At 44.7% G+C, this 16,350-nt stretch overlaps 1 protein-coding gene and 1 pseudogene across 1 annotated transcript in view; both read left to right on the plus strand.

The window, feature by feature from the left end:
• LOC102429267 overlaps positions 1 to 16,350 on the plus strand; it is an 80,145-nt pseudogene that overhangs the window by 39,179 nt on the left and 24,616 nt on the right.
• DENND5B (DENN domain containing 5B) overlaps positions 97 to 16,350 on the plus strand; it is a 161,863-nt gene continuing 145,609 nt past the window's right edge. The window contains exon 1 of the mRNA XM_023752310.1: positions 97 to 223. The gene's annotated coding sequence lies outside the window, so the exon portion shown is untranslated. The remainder of the gene's footprint in view (positions 224 to 16,350) is intronic.

Genomic DNA, 16,350 nt, shown 5'->3' on the forward strand with positions numbered 1-16,350 from the left:
ATCGGGACCGACCCGGCGCTGCTCCGGCTGCGGTGACAAGCGAGGTTGCGGTGCGAGGCTGCGGTGACGAGCGGCGGCTGCGCGGTCATGGGCGGGCCGGGATGAGCGGGAGCGGGAGCAGCGCCCGGCCCGGGCTCCTCCCCGGCTGCCTGGCGCTTCGCGCACTACTTCGTGCTGTGCGGGATCGACGCGGACAGCGGGCTGGAGCCCGACGAGCTGGCGGGTAAGGCCAGGCGGTGGCGGCGCCGCGGGGGACGCGCGGGAGGCGGGGTGCGGGCTCCAGACAAAGTCAGATGCCGGCAGCTCCCGCTCCCCGGCCGGACGGGCGCTCGGGCGGCGATTTACTGACATGGTTATTTATTTCGCGTGCAGGGTGCGTTCCTGAGCCCGCGGGCTTGTCTGCGGGGCGCGGGGGCCGGAGCCGGGGCGAAGGTGGCCGGGAGGGCTCTGCTCGTACCCGCACGCCGGTCCCCTCGCCCGCCGCTGCCAGCAGAGGCGGCCAGTGAGTCACCGGGCACAGCGACTCCCCGGCCTCGCTGCGATCCCGCGTCTCCCCCTCCCACCCTCCGCGCCCGGCCGCGAAGTTTCAGCCCCGGCACGTGACGCGGCGCTCGGCCCCCCCTGGGGGAGGGGGCGTGGGAGCTGGCTGGGCTCCGGCGAGCGCCGGCGGGAGGCTGGTTGGACTTCCTCCCAGACCGTTCCCGGTTCCGCGATGACGGCCAGCCACCTTCTGCAATCCTGTCGATTTGGCAGTCACGGAGCTGGCGAGGACCTTTGAACGCTCGGGGCCGGCACGACGCTCTGTTGACACTGCGCATCCCGCTCCCGACTTTCAGGAGTTGGATGTTTCCCCCTGTGCCGGGCGCACCGTGTGCTGCCGCCTGGGTTTCCCTGGAACGGGCTCCGGTGCCTCCTCTTGACTCTTTGGATGGCGCAGTGCGGGGCTGAGCTGGGGAACTGACGCTGGGAAAAGGCGCCCTTAAAGGATGGATGGTGGGTGGGTGGGGAGGGGGGTAACCGGAGCGCAGTGTCGAGAGGAGGCCGGGGAGAGGCGACTGACTTCATTTTTCACGCCTCTTTCTTTCTGCTTGCTTTCTTGGATCTGAAGCTTGATTTTTTTTTTTTAATGGATGAGACAAGTGACATCTACCGCCTGAACTTTATCTGTGTCAATGTTAAACACTTAGGTCATAGCCTTTCGAGCAGCTTCCTTTGGATATTGCATTCCAATGTGTTGCGCGCGGTGTGTGTGTGTGTGTGTGTGTGTGTGTGTGTGTGTGTGCTGTTTTTCTTTTTGGGTGGGTGGGAGCCAGGAATAATAATACACTAAATAATAAACAATAGTAAACAAAACTGTTCAGCCTTAAGATACAGTACCCGTCAACCCACGTCTTAGCTAAGTGAGCATCTTTTAAAGTCATTTTCACAGCAAAACGTTTTCAACAAACACTCTAGTTTTAGTTACATTTTTTTTTTAAAAGAGGATGAGTACCAGTTTTTCTGTATGTATAATTAGGTAATCATGTTGTTACTTCAACCAAGATTTCAGGTACATACTAAAAATGTCTTTGTTCAGGGATACAAAGTTAGAAAGAAATGTCTGCAGAGGTATTTGGAGAGATTCCTCTTTTGGGATTGGTGGAAGGATTATTTTATTTTCTAGAATCCCTTCTTCCCTAAACATACTAAACGTTTGTGGCGCAAGGTCACTTGGAGGCCTTCTGTCAGTGGTGACTGATAAAAGGAAAAAGCCTGTAATTTTTTTTCTTCCTCTGTCTCAAGTCTGTATGCCTAGTAAAGCTAAAACAACACCTGTAGGTGTGGCTTGGGACTCTTTAGGCATAGTGCTAAGACTTCCACAAAATTAAACAGTAAAAAAATAATTTTAATTCATTTTCAGACACAAACTGGCTTTTGCTTTTGCAATACTATGCATAAGTGTGGGTAATTGAGATTTCTGTTCCTTATAATGCTTGGTGTTTTGAAGTAACAGTTTTGCCTGATAACATTGCAGTATCAACAAATAGTTGAATGAAAGGATTTTGAAAGCCTTTAGGTGTAGATTTTTTTCTAGGTGTGTCCTAGGTATGGGAGACAGCTGTGAACAAAGCAGTCAAAAGTCCTTGCCATTATAGTGCTTACATTCTAGTGTAAAAAATAATGAAAATATATAGTTTGCCAGATGTTAATGCTTGCTATGAGGAAAAATAAAGCAGAGACACAAGACTAGGCTAGTGCCAGCAGAATGGTGGGGTTGGTGGGGTTGCAATTTTAAATAAGGTGGTACAGAAGGCCTTATCGATAACTTGGCATTTGACAAGAACCCTGAAGGATTCAAGGAAGCAAGCCACAGGGATTTTCTTAGAAAACAGCATTACAGGCAGAGGAAACAGCACCTTCAAATGGAGATAATCAAGCCGGCAAAGACATCTTTCAGGGGTCTAAATTTATCTATACTAATAAAAGGGTAATATGCTAATTAGACCTGGAGACCTTCTGGGAGACTAGCCAGGGAGGGCAGTTAGGGGCGAGCAGGCTGGCTAGGGGGGAGGGGCAGTGGGGGGCAAGAAGGCTGGCTGGGGGGGGGGCAGTTGGGGGCGAGCAGGCCGGCAGGCAGAGTGGTTAGCGGCGATCGGGTAGGCAGGCAGGTGAGCGGTTAGGAGCCAGCGGTCCCAGATTGTGAGAGGGATGTCCGACTGCCGGTTTAGGCCAGATCCCACTGCGATCTGGCCTAAACTGGCAGTTGGACATCACCCGCGGGTCCCAGATTGGAGAGGGTGCAGGCCGGGCTGAGAGACCCCCCCACCTCGTGCACAAATTTCATGCACTGGGCCACTAGTATTCAGATATAAAGCCATGATATTGGGTAACATCACCCAGGGAGTGAGAGAAGATAGAAAAGAAAAGAGGCTTAAGGATTGAGTCCTGGAGACAAGCCAGCATTTAGAGGCGGGGAGGATGAAGAGGGGACATTACTAAGGAGAGTAAGAAGTGTGCCCAGTGAGATGAGAGGAAAGCAGGAGAATGTAGTATCATGTTCCCAATTAACAATCTTGACTGTTTCCACAGAACTGCATCTGGGGATGAGGAAACAGGGCTAGTGACTTAGGCAAATTAGCCAGGAGGTTGTTTCTGTTTTGCTGCTTTAATTTCAGAGTTAATGACAGTTTCTATTTTACTTTTTTGGAACTGATCTATTTTTATCATACTCTTTTTTAGCAAGTTGTTACTCTGCCTGTAGAAGGTCTTAATTAACTACTTTTAAACATAAATTTTACCAATTGTTTTATGGACTTTTTCTTAATATATGCATGTTGCTAGAATTTATACTCCTCAGGTGGTGGGACTTGAAATGAAATTAAGGACAGCCCTGGGTGATGCAGCTCAGTTGGTTGGTCACTGTTCCATGCACAGAAAGGTTTCGAATTTGATTCCAGGTCAGGGTACATGCCTGGGTTTCAGGCTTGAGCCCTGGTAGTAGGCTTGCAGGAGGCAGCTGATGTTTCTCTATCTCCCTCTCCCTTCCTCTCTCTAAAAAAATTAATAAAAATATTTAAAAAGAAATTCAGGACACAAACCATATGGTGAAATAATAATAAAAATAAAATAGACTAAGACCTATTAAAATAGACTAAGATCAATAAAGTTATCAGGACTTTAAATTGTGTTTTAGACATTCCTCCCAATAAAGCCCAGCTTTACCAACAATGGGAAAGATTTCTTTAATCTCAAATAGGTCTTTTAACAGCTGAACATAATTTTAATATGTAAATTAAAATATTTTTTAATGGAGGACCTAGACATTTTCCTGGTAGATAACCTGCAACCCACGTATGTGCCCATGACTGGGAATCGAACTCACGACCCTTCCGCACACGGGGCCCACACTCTAACCACTTGGCAGCACTTTCCAGGCTCACACTGATTCTTTACTGCCTACAGAAGAAAGGGTAAACAGGAGTATGTTGTTGGAATTGGTTGATGTGAAGGAAGGCAGGTGTCATTCTGAAATTTTCTTTTATGGCTCATCTCCTCTAAGACCTAACTATGGGAATTTACGTGGCTTGATTTACAGCAACAAATCTTTTAGGCAGTGGAAAAATGGATATAATTAGACTTTTGTTTAGGTAACATAAATATGCAAGTCTTCAAGAGGAAAGGGTCTTTGCCTCTCATTTTCATAGTGCCTTATACATAGTACACAGTGTTTAATAAGTGAATGAATATAAATTTTACATATGAGTCAACAAATTGTGTGGTGACAAAAATACTCTTAAAGCATTCCCATGGTAGCCTGGATTCAGTCCTGCGGATATTGAAGTCTGGTGGGTGGGATTCCTGCCACAGGCCTTTGTTTAGCTCTCTTCCTTGGTGCCTCTCTCTATTTATTTTTAGCTTTGGTGATCGTGGGTGTGGTTTCCAGAAGAGCTTAGAGACAGTGGAGACCATGGTCTAAATTCAGATGCAAAATGTAGTTGAGACTGATGGAGTATCATTATGCGTTGAAGAAACCAAGGCTGAGAAGTTAAGGGCCTTGTCAGAGATCACATGACCAGCAGCAGACACCAGAGTGGAGCCCACTTGTTCTACTACACTATGCTCCATAGTTATTTTATATCAGCTCAGAAAAAAGATGAGTTTGGAGTTGAGCAAGAATTTCAAGCTTACCCTTATGCCAGACTGAATTGTCATAGTCAAGATAGTTTTTTAAAAATGATGGCCAGGTGTACAGACCTGGGTGGGGTAGGAGCGGCCCTGATCTGACCACCATAGGTAATGCCTCAGTTGTTAGCTTTGTTGACATCCTTGGGCCCAAATAGATTATGTTTGGGAGTTTGGAAGGCCTGGTCTGCTAATTGGGGTTTGGAGGAGTAATGCAAACATCAGCCTCTATTCTAATGAGGCCAAAGAAAATTCAAGTCTAATTGCTGTGGTCTAGTGATTGCTTGATTTTTAAAATCCACTGGGAATAAAACTCCTTATGGTGAAACTAGAGGCCCGATGCATGAAATTCTTGCAAGAGTAGGCCTTCCTTCTCCCAGCTGCCAGCACTGGTTTCCCTCCCCGGGACCCAGACTTCCCTCAAAGCCCTGGCTTCATCTGGGAGGATGTTCGGTCGGACATACGGTCTAATTAGCATATTATGCTTTTATTATTATAGAAGATTGGACCAAAGTGAGTACAGCTAAACTCCCTGTAATAACCCTAGGGCTCAGACTTCTGCTCCATTTGTCGATACAGAAAAGACCAGAGAAGATGAGATGATAGGGAGGGGAAGGGTGGTGAGGGAGAGGAGGACCAGTGTCTTTGGAGGAGGAGAAAATAGAGGAAGGGTAAGATAGAGGATGGGGAGAGATAAAGGAAGCTGGAAGAGTGCAAGTAATATCTGCTGCTAAGGTGTGATGGCAGACTGTTCTGACATTGCTTGTATTTCCACTGCTGGTCACAGACACTCTTGGAGTAATAAAAATAAATGTCTAGAATACACTGCCTTGGTAGTCATAATTTCCATGAAGATCCATTCAGAAGAAAACATTTTCCTCTTTTATAATTTACTGGAGGATAGAGACAGTTCCTACATAAGGTACTTTAGGAAACAAGTGCCATATGTCCAGATCCTTTACAGTTTTGACTGATAATGACCTAATGTTTTCGGTAAAGCTATAACTAGCCATTACACTTTGGATTAATTATTCAGTGTAAAATGCTTCTGGTGTGCCAATTTGTGGGGTATATTGGTGAGTCGCCATTCTGTAAGAATCTGCAGTGAAATAGCAATAATAAAGTAACTAACATTTATTCAGTGCTTTCTACATGCCAAGCACTGAGCTAAATGCTTGGTAGTTATTACCTCATTTAATCTTGAAAACACCCGTAGGAGGTGGCACTATTTTATTTGTTTAACAGATAAGGAAACTGAAGCTTGGGAGTTTAAGTATTTCACCCAGGTTCATATAATAAATGAGAGACCTGGACTGCAAATTGTTTGTTGTGATCCATCGTGCCCATAACTGCTTCAGTTGCTGCCTCTGTAAGAATATACATTGGATAACCTTATAATCAAATGAGGTTATCTTTCAACTCCTCTTTACAGGAGAGATAGTTAAGAGGGAGACTATGACCTGACCTCACTTGTCTCCTCTTAAGACCAGCACTAATGGCCCTGGCTGGTGTGCACGTTCAGTTGGGCATCATCCCAGGCACTAAAAGGTAGCCAGTTTGATTCCTGGTCAGGGCACATGCCTAGGTTACAGGCTCCCTCCCCAGTAGGGGGCATATAGGAAGCAGCCAATCAATGTTTCTCTGTCTCCCTCTCTGCTGGAAGCTATCCATTGTCAACACTATCATGACAGTGCAACAGGGAACTTTGGAAGGCTGATGGACCTTGAGCTTTAGCAAGGGCTAAAGCTATGCACCGATTGTTCTGTCGAGATAATGGTGGCTCAAGCAATTTCCTGACCTAATAGTCTCAAAGTAAATCTTTACTGATATTTACTGACCTTTAAGATAGTCTGTCTGCTCCCAGATTGCCTGCCTAACTGAGGGCAAGATGTGTATTCTAAAATTGAATAAAAGCTAACAGGGCCAGGGCTTCGGGGAGCCTCTCCACTAGAGAAAGGTTTTCCACCTGGCCCCCCGCCTTCTAAATTCATGTTTCTTGTCTAGTGTATTCGTTTGTGCACGGCCCCTTTTCCAGATCCTGAACCCTAGCCGCAAATAGATGTGGCATTCACACCTCTCCCTTCCTCTCTCTCTAAAATCAATAAAAATATATAGAAAAAGACCAGCACTAATAATATATCTTGCATGCACCCCTTTACTTATTCATCAGAAAATTAGAAGAGTGTATTCGACATTACTTTGGTTTTTATGAATATTTAGAAAGATATTACTGTATAAATATAAGGCATTTATTACATACCAGTAAATACAAATACCACTTTCAATTTATTTTTAACTTCTTTGTTCTTCTTACTGGGTTTTCTCATCTATCTTTTCTTAGCATGAATTGTTACTTGTCCTTAGATAAGTTGGTAGTTTTTAAAGGGAATGTATGATTGCTTGTGGAACCATAGCTAGCAGGGCAGTGAGTACAGTAGTCCAAGCTGGACACACAGACCTGTCTGAGCACTTAGCACAGCTGTGAGCCTCAATGTTTTCTTGTCTCTAAAGGGGTTAAATGAGAGTACTGAATTCCAAACATACCACACCTCTCCTTCAGTGGCCTGAAATTGTTTTTGAATAAAAAAACTAAATGTACCAGCTCGACCAGACCAGTGTGGCTCAGTGGTTGAGCATCAACTTATGAACCAGGAGGTCACGGCTCAATTCCCAGTCAGGGCACATGCCCGGGTTGCGGGCTCGATCCCCATTAGGGGGTGTGCAGGAGGCAGCTGATCAATGATGTTTCTATCTCTCTATTCCTCTCCCCTCCTCTCTCTCTTTAAAAAAAAAAATCAATAAAAACATTTTTAAAAATGTTAATATCAGTTTATGGACTCTCAAATATTACCTACATTGACTCTTGGGGCCCCTGGGGACCCTGTTTGAAATTACCGCATTAAATAATCCCTAGAAGTCTATATTCTAGGAGTATGGATGATACTGCCAGTCCTCCACAAAATAGTTGATGGGATCTTAGAATAACTTTTTTCTACTTAAAATACTTCAGTAGATTCCTTTGTATTAGATTAAGATTCAAACGTTACCCTGCATCTTTGTTCAGGCTGCCTGCCACCCATAGATTGGATGCCTTATAAACAACAGAAATTTATTTCTGACTGTTTTGGAGCGTGGGAAGTTTAAGATCAAGGTCCCCACAGATCCGGTGTCTGGGAAGGGCCCTCTTCCTGGTTCATAGCTGGCCTTTCTGTGTGGGAGGAGTGAGGGTGATCGCTGGGGTTTCTTGTATAAGGGCACAAATCCCATTCATGAGGGCGCCACCCTAAGCACCTCCCAAAGGCCCCACCTCTGAATACCATCACATTGGGGATTAAGTTTCAACATGTGAATTGGGGGTGGGGGGAGGGAGGGAAGCACAAATGCACAAGTATTTAGTCTAACACCCTGTTTTACAAAGCTCTTCATGACCTGGTCTCTGCCTACCTTTCCAACCTTTTCTGACTGGATCACTCTCCAGCTACGTTGGATTTCTTATAGGTGCTTATACACATCAAGCTGCTTCCTGTCTCATGGCCTGTTCGTCTTCTTTTTTTCTCCCTGGAATCCTCTTTTCCTAGACCAGCATCTGTAAAATATGAGATATATTTGCAATTTAAAATTTTCTGGTAGCCACATCTAAAAAGATAAAAAGAAACAGATGATATTAATTTTAGTGATTTATTTATGCATCTAGGATACTATATCAACATTTAATAAAAATTATTAATGAGATACTTCATTTTATTTTTCTTACTAAATCTTAAAAATCCAGCATATCTCAGTTTGGACTAGCCGCATTTCAGGTGTTCAGTAGCCACATGTGAGTAGGCTACTGGCTACCCTGTTGGACAGTGCAGCCCTATATCTTTGCAAGTTTATCTTCTCCATATTCAGGTATCTGCATGCATGTTACCTCCTCAGAGTGACCTTCCCAGACCATCCTGTATAATGTCCTTCCTTTCCCTGCCTGCCCCATTCTTGCCAGTCACCCTGCTTCATAGCACTTACTGGTACCTGACAATATATTATAAATGCATTTCTTTTGCTTTTTAATGTCAATCTTCCCCAATGGATTGTTGGATCCTAAAGGGCAGGACCTTTGTCTCTCTTGTTCAACATTGTACCCAGTGAAAAATAATGTGGAAAAGATAGTCTCATTCTGAATTTTTGGAATCTCTGGCTAAAAGGTCATTAGGTGGTCTCATCTTAAAGACCCAAATAGTGCCTGGCCCATAATAGGGACTCACATAGATTGTTTGGCTAAATGAATGAGATAATTTGAAATGGACAAAAATATAACTTTCCCTTTTGCTATTGACAATAAAAGTTAGTATGTTTATGTGTGGGTTTTTTAACCTCTAAAATTGAAAAGCTTGAGATTCATGAAAAAGCAAAAGTGTGGATGAATGATTAACTTTTTAAAAAGGTATATAACAGCTTTGTGGTGAGCTACTGAAATTCTGTCTGTAATATTTATGAGCCTGTTCCTTCTCTCTTGAAATAAGCTGCGATAAAATTAATAACCTTTTTTTCTTTATCAGCTTTATGCAAGCAAGCATGTAGGTATCAGCAAAGCTTTGATATTTTTAAAGCAAATAGCATGTTTTATTTATTTATAAACTAGTGCCAAGGGATGAGCACATAAATAGTGGGTAGTGTTTATGGAATTTCAGGAAGTGTTTGTGTTAAAGAGCGCTCAGAGATGCATTTGTGGTTTTAGAGGAATATCTGAGGAAATTGCATTCACAGTTTCCGTCTTCATGGGCATCTACCTCCGTTTGGGGCATGGTTGGCCAGTATAGTTCTCTTTGTTTTTGTAAAGTTTAATTCTTTATGTGTGTTTTTCCATTTATATGTTGTCTTCATTGTTTCTTGTGTAATGTTCTGTTCTGCCTTAGGCTTGGCTTTTTAAGATGACACCATCTAATGACCCTTTAGCCAGAGATTCCAAAAATTTTCAGTATGAGACTACCTTTTTCCACATTATTTTTCAAACAAAATGCAAAGATGGTTGGCTGAGTGTCAGGAGACAAGAACTGCGAATTCTAGGAATAAAAGTAGACGTATTTTATGTGCTGCTGGGCCAGCACACCCAGAGGATAGAAGAACATGAGACATTCGTTTTCTCAGACATCCCTGCACCTTTCCCAAGAACCCATGACACTTATTAACTGTCCCAAATTAATACTGTAACTATTTTAATTCACATGGACTTCTTGAATTAATACCTTTTATTTTTCTTGTATATATCACTGGCACAGAAAGCTATTTTTCTTTAAAAAAAAATTTTTTTTTTTTAATCCTCACCCGAGGATATTTTCCCATTGATTTTAGAGAGAGTGGAAGAGAGAGAGAGAAACATTGGTGTAAGAGAAACACATCAATTGGTTGCCTCCTGCACGTGCCCTGAAGAGGGACTGGACTGGAGAGGAGACTGTAACCGAGGTACATGCCCTGGACTGGACTCGAACCCAGGACCCTTTGGTCTGCAGTCTGACGTTCTGTCCATTGAGCCAAACTGGCCAGGACCAGAAAGCTATTTTTGAAATAATGTTATTTTATTTTTATTGATTTCAGAGAGGAAAGGAGAAGGAGAGAGAGAGAGAAACGTCAATGATGAGAGAGAATCATTGATCGGCTGCCTCCTGCACACCCCCTACTGGGGATCGAGCCCGCAACCTGGGCACGTGCCCTTGGCTGGAATCGAACCCGGGACTTTTCAGTCCGCAGGCCGACATTCTACCCACTGAGCAAAACTGGCTAGGGCTGAAATAATGCTTTCTTTAAATGACTTTCCAAGTTATGTATTAGCACTGTTTAGTTGGAGTTAGCTCCAGGAAATCACCTTTATAATATGAAGCTGCGTAAGTAGCAAACATTTATTGTGTCATCAATTGTGGTTGGTGATTTATAAACATTATCTTTAATCCTTACAATAATTTGAAGGTATTATTTTCTTCATTTTAAAGATGAGAAGGCTGAGGTTCAGTTAGGTGTTGCCCAACTCACAGAGACAATAAAGGCCAAAGCTGGTACTGCATTCCAAGCTGACTCCATAGTGGCCCTTCCCTGCTGCTCCTCCAGGCACTCCAGACCAGCTGTCCTCAACTGCTGGGTGGTGGTGACACAGTAGCAGACCTGCCATTTATGAGCTGGGTCACAAGTAATTATTAATAATAGTTGAATACAGAGGTTGTAAATGATACACATTTTTAAATAAGTGGAATGGATTCAAGATCTTCCCATTAATGATGTCACTCTCACTCAGTTTTGTTCCTATGTGCTTTTATTGGCTGAAAAAGAAAGAGGTGCTCCCCAGCTGGTGTGGCTCAGTGGTTGAGCATTGACCCATGAACCAGGAGGTCATGGTTCGATTCCCAGTCAGGACACATGCCCGGGTTGTGGGCTCGATCCCCAGGAGGGGGCATGCAGGAGGCAGCCAATCAATGATTGTCTCTAATTGATGATGTTTTTATCTCTCTCTCTCTACCTTTCTCTCTCTGAAAACAATTTTATATATATACTAGAGGCCCGGTGCAAAAAAATTTGTGCACTCGGTGGGGAGAGGGGGTCCCTCAGCCCATCCTGTGCCCTCTCACAGTCTGGGACCGCTCAGGAGATAATGACCTGCTGGCTTAGGCCTGCTCCCGGGTGGCAGAGGGCAGGCCCAATTCCTAGGTGCAGCCCCTGGTCGGGCTCAGAGCAGGGCCGATTGGGGAGTTGGGGTGCTGCCCCCTGTCATGCATAGAGCAGGGCGGATCGGGAGGTTGCGATGCCACCCCTAGTCATGCTCAGAGTAGGGCTGATTGGAGGGTTGGGGAACCGCCCCCTGTCACACTCAAGGCAGGGTTGATAGGGAAGTTGCGGCGCCACCCCCTGTCACGCACAGAGCAGGGTCGATCAGGGGGGTTGGGGCTCCATACCCTGACACACACACAGCAGGGCCGATCAGGGGGTTGAGGAGCTCCCCCCTGTCACGCACAGAGCAGGGCCGATCAGGGGGTTTTGAGGAGCTCCCCCCTGTCATGCACAGAGCGGGGCCGATCAGGGGGTTGGGGCGCTGCCCCCTGTCATGCACAGAGCAGGGCCCATCAGGGGGGTTGGGGCTACGTACCCTGTCACACACAGAGCCGGGCCGATGAGGGGGTTGGGGCGCCGCCACTGTCACACTCAGGGCAGGGCCGATGGGGAGGTTATGGCTCTACCCCGTCACACACAGAGCAGGGCCCGTGAGCGGAGGGGTTGGGGCGCCGCCCTCTATCACCCACAGAGCAGGGCCGATCAGGGGGTTGGGGCGCTGCACCCTGTCACACACAGAGCAGGGCCCATCAGGGGGTTAGGGCACTGCACCCTGTCACACACAGAGCCGAAGGGCGATCAGGGGGTTGGGGAGCTCCCCCCATCAGGCACAGAGCAGGACTGATCAGGGGGTTGGGGCGCCTTCCCCTGTCACGAACAGAGCAGGGCAGATAGGGAGGTTGTGGCCCCGCCCCCTGTCACACACAGAGCCGCAGGGTGATCAGGGGGTTTGGGCGCTGCCCCCTGTCACGCTGATCCCGGTGCCGGGAGGCATATTACCCTTTTACTATATAGGATAGAAGCCTGGTGCATGGGTGGGGGCCAGCTGGTTTGCCCTGAAGGGTGTCCTGGATCAGGGTGGGGGTACCCACTGGAGTGCCTGGCCAGTCTGGCTGAGGGGCTGAGGGCCGTTTTCAGGCTGGCAGGTGACTGAAGCTCCCAACCACTCCTTTTTTTCTTTTTTTTTTTTTTATTCTGGGCCAGCTTTAGCTCTGAGGCCTCGGCTGCTGAAAGCAGGTTTCTGGCCTTTGTTTACCTTCTGTATTTGATACAATGTTGCGGTCCGGCTGGCTGAAGCCCGGCTGTGTAAAGCAGGTTTCTGGGGTTTTGTTTAGCTTCTATATTTGCAACATAGTTGCTTAGAGTTGCAGCTGAGAGGCTGGCAAGTCAGGCGGGGAACGTTGGAGTCCGCTGTCACTGGAGCAAGCAAGCCTCCCTGCTCGCTTCAGTGCATGGCTGCCGGCCGCCATCTTGGCTGGCAGTTAATTTGCATATCGCCCTGATTAACCAATGGGGAAGGGTAGCGGATGTATGGCTAATTACCATGTTTCTCTTTTATTAGATAGGATGTATATTCTATATAATAAGAGCTAATATGCTAATAAGACCAGACAGCAGAACAACCTTCCGAATGACCAGTGGGCGGGACAGGGCCACGAGGCAGCCAGGGCCGGGAGGCAGCCAGGGCTGCAAAGGCCTACTCTTGCACGAATTTCATGCATCGGGCCTCTAGTATAGATATAAACACACACACACACAAGAGTAGCCCCCCCTCCCCCAACTGGTTCTGGAAGGTCATCTGAAAGGTTGTTCCGCCATCTGTTCTAATTAGCATATTAACTCTTTATTATATTGGATATATGTATGAAAGAGAAAGAGGTGGCATTTTATGCACCACACCAGTAATTGTGGGTAGCCCATACATAATGGGAAGTCTGTTTTGTTAAGGCTACTGCTAAGCTATTGTTACTGATGAGCTATGAGTAGTTTTCACATGTTCATATTTTATTAGGAATATCACTGCAAAAGTAGTCCATATGCTTCCCTACCCTATATGTTGTTTTTAAAAAATTGTTCATTATTTGAGGACATACATGGCGGGTGGGGGTGTTTTTTTTTTTAACACTAATGCTTATCTAGACTGTTCCTAGATACTGTTTCTCAATTATAAAATGTGACGATGTCTTGGCAAGAGCTTGTAAACTAGAGAGTGCAATAAAAATATGGGGTAGAATTTCAGCGCTGTGAGGATGAGCATGCTAAATCCTTAGATACCGTGTGGACCTCTAGGTTTTACACTGTGAAACCCAGTTTAAAGATTTTTTTAAAGTAGATTTTATTTTTTTAAACTTACTATTTATTTTTTATCTTCACTCCTATATATGTTTACTGATTTTAGAGAGAGGAAGGGGCGGGGTACAGATAGAGAGAGAGAGAGAGAGAGAGAGAGAGAGAATGAGCAAGAGAGAGAATGTGAGAGAAACATCAATGGGTTGCCTCTTGTGAACGTCCCAACCTGGACTGAACCCACAACCTAGGTATGTGCCATGACTGGGAATTGAACCCACGACGTTTCCATGTACTGGACTATGCTTCACCCAACTGAGCCACATCAGCTGGAGCAAGGCAAAGGTATTTGTAAGTAGTCTGTTTTTAGCTCTCAAAGGCCTGGCGATGTAAATACACTTGTTTGTGTAATTTTCTCCTGCCTGTGCCTGGAGAATCCAGGTTTCTGCTTTGAAGACCATGTTTTCTTGCCCTGCCTGGTTTCCTCTTTTCTAGTACAACACACTTTTACTGTCATTTAAGTAGCACAGAAAATTACTCTATAGTTTGAAGAAACATTCGTGTAGAAGTGATATGTAGATTAAGCTTCTGATAGTCTTCATTCCTCAGTACAGCTTGACACAAGTTTGCTCAGACCAGGATTTTATACTTTTTTTTCCTAATTCCTTTTTCAAAGATCACCCCTCTTTTTACCTTAGTTCTCATGAAGGCACCTCCTACCTGCTCTTTTGATCGTCTCTTTTCTATGGAAACCTGTAGAAGAAGTAATCTTTTGGCAAAAATTTCCAGTGTTATTAATACCTCATAGTGAAGAGATTCTAATGTTTAATTGAGTCTCCAGTTCCCTTCATCCCCAGCAGAAGCTGGGAAGAGTGTCTTATTTCTCATAGCTTTTCAGGTTTCATATGTTCTGTTTCTAATATCCCTTCAGTTTCCTTCCTTTTGAGAAAACAGGGACATTCCGCTCTAGAGCAACAATATTCTCCCAATATATTAAATTTATATCACTTATTTTTTGTTTTCTGTAGATTGGGACTAAAATTGCAAGGAGGGATTGTTTCCCTCTAGGCAGATGAGATATGAGTTGTTTTGAGGGGGCCTGAGCATCTCGAACTGAATGTCCTCCCTGTCATAAGAATCAGCCCCAGCATATCAACTGGAATTCCGTAAGGATGAGCCAGGGACTGTCATAAGAACAGTGCGAGCAGTAGGAATTTAGGACTGGCTATAGGTTTAAAGCTTCCCGGACCACAGTGTTTTGTTTGATTTTTCTGGGTTCGTGTCTCTTCAGTTTAAGGAAATTTCAATGGCTGGGGTAGAAAGATAACAGATTGTTTAAAAAGGTTTCCCATCTACTGTCTCAAGTGTATTCTTTTTTTAAAAAATAAACAAACTTTTGTCTGGATTTCAAAATATTGTGGCTCGGCTCCAGGGAAATGAGCTGTGGTACTTGACTTCATTTGCTTTGTGCCATTGTTCACGAGAACAATGACTGTGATTTCCACAGGTTATTAAAACACAAGCGTTGGTACCACTGAGGTGATTATGCCAAAATAGGTTATTTTGTTTAGTTGTTCTCACTCCTGTCTGGCAGTGCTTATTTTTCCATTGGCAGCCCTGGCTACGTTCTGATTTTAAATAAATACTTGAAAGCTGCATGTGCTTGAATGTAAAATCTCGTGTATTCCTCATAGTGAGGGGCCGACAGGTCTCATTCACTGGGAACCACTTGTAAACCTCTTGTCCCTGGTGGAAGAGGCTCGTGGGGGGAGTGTTGAAAGGCGGGCGCGTGGAAGGTGGAAGGTGGTGGAAAACCAAACGTTAAAACCACACTTGTTATTCCAACATCCTCTTTTCCTGACCTGTCAGTCTCTCTCGCCCTCTCTTCTACTTGGCAAACAGCGTTTTATGGTTAGACCAGGAGAAATGGTACAGAGATATCCATATAAAGGTCCTAGACCGTGGAGTCCTCACAGATTTAATTGCCCACTAGAGGAGTCATTATAGAGTCCCCTGCACAAATGTTGTGCCTACTGAAAGTTTAACAAAATTGCCTTCACTCTCCCCTGGAATGAAATCTCTAAGCAGGAGTAAGAATTTAGCTTTCTTGACTGTGGCCATAAGGCCAAGCAGTAGACAGAATTTGTTGAATCACTGAGGGGAAGAGGCCTTGATGTGAGATGCATGTTGACATGTATGCACATTTAGTATTTATTTCTGTGCCCCATTGAACTCTGTTGAATAGATCAGTCTATTTTGTTGAAAGGCAGGCTTTGAGGGACAGCAGAAACATTGGTGTGTGTGCCTGAGAGAGATAGGTCTCTCTTTGTTTTGTTTTGTTATTTCTTCAAATGTAGGGGAAAGAAAGTAAGTTCTTAAATACTTGCTCTTAAAAAGAAATTTTTTGGGGTAAAATTTAGATTTGCCTTGGGGCATAAAGGAAAGTGTAAATGGTTGTATTATTTTAGTAAACACAACTGAATAGTTTTTGAATGTCTCCTGAAATAATGAGATATAGTCTCCTCTCAAGTGTGGGAACTATTTTGCACCCTGTTCCCTGACCTCTACCTTTTGACCCCACTGCTTTGTGATGAGATTATGGGCCGCTGAGTTTTTCTCCAGCCTACCCAGGTTTCCTTACACAGCCACATAAAAGCTTTAAGCTTCCTTAAAAGATGTTCTTAGAATTGAGGAGAACATTCATATTTAATGGTGGGCATGACTTTTTGTAAATTTTATTGTCTAAATTTTTTATTAATACTGTCCAAAGTATCTATATATTTTGTAACAGGAGCTTCCAAGGTTTGTGGGTGTGTCTATGTC

Source organism: Myotis lucifugus, unplaced genomic scaffold (assembly GCF_000147115.1).
Source record: "Myotis lucifugus unplaced genomic scaffold, Myoluc2.0 scaffold_30, whole genome shotgun sequence".
Lineage (NCBI taxonomy): Eukaryota > Metazoa > Chordata > Mammalia > Chiroptera > Vespertilionidae > Myotis > Myotis lucifugus.